The sequence below is a fragment of the Schistocerca cancellata genome, chromosome 10 (genome assembly GCF_023864275.1).
Source record: "Schistocerca cancellata isolate TAMUIC-IGC-003103 chromosome 10, iqSchCanc2.1, whole genome shotgun sequence".
Classification (NCBI taxonomy): Eukaryota; Metazoa; Arthropoda; class Insecta; order Orthoptera; family Acrididae; genus Schistocerca; species Schistocerca cancellata.
The window spans coordinates 139,871,242-139,874,926 of NC_064635.1; the positions used below are offsets into that span (position 1 = coordinate 139,871,242).

The 3,685-nt window shown below is 37.8% G+C and overlaps 1 long non-coding RNA gene across 1 annotated transcript; it reads left to right on the forward strand.

Moving 5' to 3' along the window:
• LOC126106392 (uncharacterized) lies at positions 1 to 704 on the forward strand. The gene is made up of 3 exons (XR_007523341.1): positions 1 to 99; positions 254 to 364; positions 524 to 704. It is a non-coding gene; the product is annotated as an uncharacterized LOC126106392 (long non-coding RNA).
• Positions 705 to 3,685: the final 2,981 nt, after the last annotated feature.

Genomic DNA, 3,685 nt, shown 5'->3' on the forward strand with positions numbered 1-3,685 from the left:
ATTTCTGTGATTCCTGCGATTTCTGCGACTTACCACTGTATGAAAAAGTTACATCTGTCAACACAGAAAATTGCATCTCAACAAACCTGTCATTGGCAAGTATGTTTTACGTTTTTTCTTCCGTTGGCTTTAATTTTGTATTAAAGAAACAACTGTGAAAATATTAATAGTGTCATTAATATGTAAGTAGCCGTACAGTACCGTAATAGTTCGTATTTAGAAACTGAATTCTAACATATTGTTATGTTCACAGGTACCTGAACTACATTTCAGTCACTCAGTAAAGTGATAACTCAAAATATCATTGTCAACAGATCTGAAGAAATTGCCACTGCGTCTTTAGACCGTTTTCGTCAGACGAGAGGTTAGTTTCCAAGCATTTCGATGGACTTAATTACTTCAGTGAGATCGTTCTTGCAAATGTGATATTCATTATAGCAAATATTAGCAATCTACTCTGTCAATTATATTGCTAGTAATTAATGACAGCAAAAATTGTTTAATAATCCTTGTGTTTTTGCAGACACAGTTCTGACTCTGATTACTGGGTGCTGTACGTATCTATCCACATCAAGGCTGTTTTTGAGAGAGACTCGTGAAGATTCAAGACAGTTCTTAGAGGATTTGCAGTATAAAAGTGAAATAATTGTGAAATAAGTGTGTGAATGATTAAACTGTGTTTTATTGAAGTTGTTGTGCGATTTTAAAGGAATAATAAATGTCAAATACAGTGAGTGAATAATAAAAATCTCATTTTCCACATGTTTAAGCCGTCCTATACCCATAATTTTCCGCCACTTACTTATTGGTAAACACTTGTTGGAGAGTGACATGCCGCCCCCCCCCCTTTCTCCACAATCTTGGTGTGACACTGACTTGTAACTTATCCTGAAGTCTACAATATGCATTTTGAGGCTGTTGATATGAAAGTGGGAAGTACAGATCTTCCAGTTAAATCAGGAATAGCTTAAGTGCATTACTTGAAAGTAACACAGGAAAAGCTTACTTATGTAGGTGGTAGTAGTGTCGGCAAAAAGTTCTTGTGTCTGAAGTTGCCATGTAGAACACCAGGTGTAAAACTTTTCTCCCGAGTCTTGAACTGTGTCGGAACAAAAGTGAGGCATTCATATGACTGTTTTCATTTCTCTACACTTATACAGATGTCTGAGTTCTGCTGTGTTAACATTGCAAAGTCCTGCAGGCATGTGGAGTATTAACCAAAACTGTCATATTGGAAGCAGAATCAAACACATTTGTTACGTTACTTGATATTTTCAGGAGAAAAAGGCAATGTTGTTTCTTATTAATATAATACATTTAGAGTCACAGCAGTATTTGACCAACCATAACTGATGCTGAATGTGCATGTCGTCATATAATATGAAGGGCTTATTTCAATAGTGGTACAAGACCATTACCTCCACTTTTCTGTCTATAATGCTTCTGAAATTAGTGATCCAAACAAACATAAATAAAGGTTCATCTCTAGCAAGAAGCCATATGCTTGAATATTTCTGGTATCTCAAATGCAGATTTGTCAGCGCTCATTTAACTTTACGACACTGTATCTCAAAATGAACAAAAATGGACTTGTACCACTATTGAAATAAGCCCTTCATATGCACACACAGCACATCGATCTCGTGAGGCACAAGGCTCTCATAACGAAGTACGTACGTCGGTCAACAGATGACACTAGGAAAAGTATGTTAACTGCGCTTTTTAGTTCATACTTGCGACTCTTAGTTGCGACTTGTCACTGAAATCGCAGTTAGACTCGATACCATATCGCAGAGATGGACGTAGTACGAACTTTGGCCAACAGATGGCACTGTTAACCGCGCTTTCTAGTTGCTACTTGCGACTCTTAGTTGCGACTTGTCACGGAAATCGCAGTTAGACTCGATACCGTATCACAGAGATGGACGTAGTACGAACTTTGGCCAACAGATGGCACTGTTAACTGCGCTTTTTGTTGCTACTTGCGACTCTTAGTTGCGACTTGTCACGGAAATCGCAGTTGGACTCCATAGCGTACCGCAGAGACGGACGTAGTACGAACTTTGGCCAACAGATGCCACTGTTAACCGCGCTTTGTAGTTGCTACTTGCAACTCTTAGTTGCGACTTGTCACTGAAATCGCAGAAAGCAGTGCTAAATTCGACCAATAGATGGCTCACGTCTTTGAATATGAAATACTACTTGCGACTGCTAACTGTGACTGAAATCGCAGTTAGATTCTGTAAAGTTGCTACTGTGATATCTGTGACTTCTCAGTCACTGTGATTTCTAACAGATACGCGATTTCCTGCCCACCACTAGTATGTTTGTATGCTCATGAATCAAGTAGCAATCATAAATATATATGACTACTTTTTTCCGAATGTGGCACCATTTCCGAAGGCTGGATTGGCCACAAACTTAAGAACACAGCTGCAGTTGCCGGTATATAATCTTGCTTCACACAAATATTTGGCTGTTTTTCTCCAAATGTTCCACGATTGCCGAGGGTGAGATTAGGCAGCAACCTAAGAGGACAGTTATATAGGTCAATTCTAGTTCTTCGTCCCACGGTTCGTTGTTTTTCGTGATTTTTCAATAAGTGCTTGTTGTTATTTCTTTTAGGATTTCCGTATTTATTTATTTACTTCTTGCCCCTATATACCGTAGGTCAAGTCTAGTTGTGGATTCCAAAGTTAGTTATGTTTCTCGTTCTTCCAGCAGCATAGCGAGTGATATGAAAAAGTTAAACTTTTGACGAAATAATTAACAGCCAATAAAAATCATGAAAAATAACGGAACGTGGAATCAACAGTTAAGAGTGACACCATATATGGCAATTCTCAAAGAATGCACAGTGCACACCTACGGTAACAGCAGTAGTACATAAAGTAACACGAAAATAGGAATCGTATAACTGTGCATGCTTTTAAAATTTTCATGGGTGATACCGTTGTAATTGTCGACTGCACGTTCCATTATTATGTCATTTTCATTAGGCGTGGCTCCCTAATTCCTTTAGGATTTACCTGTATGGTATCGCTTCCTGGACTACTGCAAAAAAGCGATAAATAACCTTGGAATCGACAACTAGAACTGACCTATACAGCTCACTTATGGGTTATCGATTCCAAGATTTGTAATTCTTTCGTTACTTATGTAGTGATTTTTCTTTTAGAAATTCTGTGTTGCTTTCTCGTTATTTCCCGCTTTTGCCCTGCTTACGTTTCCTACGTGTTGCTGTTATTTCATTTTGCGATTGCTGTGTTACATTTTAGTGTGTGTCCATTCAAAACCCCATCCCCTACGATTCAGTACTTGCTATTAAGAACTACAGCTATTCTGTAACATCACGAGTGTACTATGTGTCATACTGCGGTGAACTTTAAAGGTAGTCTGTGATTCTTTCACTTACTAGCGTGAACTATGATCATAATTCAACCACTGAGAACCATGAGGGCCCAAAGCACATATGGAAAATTTAGAGAAAAACAGATATTTGCGAAAATCACATTTGTAGGGAACCCACCAGTCTTGTTTTTTTAATATCACATACTTCCAATAAAAATCATTTAATATATACTATTATTTTTGATCTACAAATTTTGTATATATAGGCTAGAGGCAATTGCGTCTTTTAACTGTAGTGTGATTTGTAATCAATGTAAAACTGGAATCGGAACAT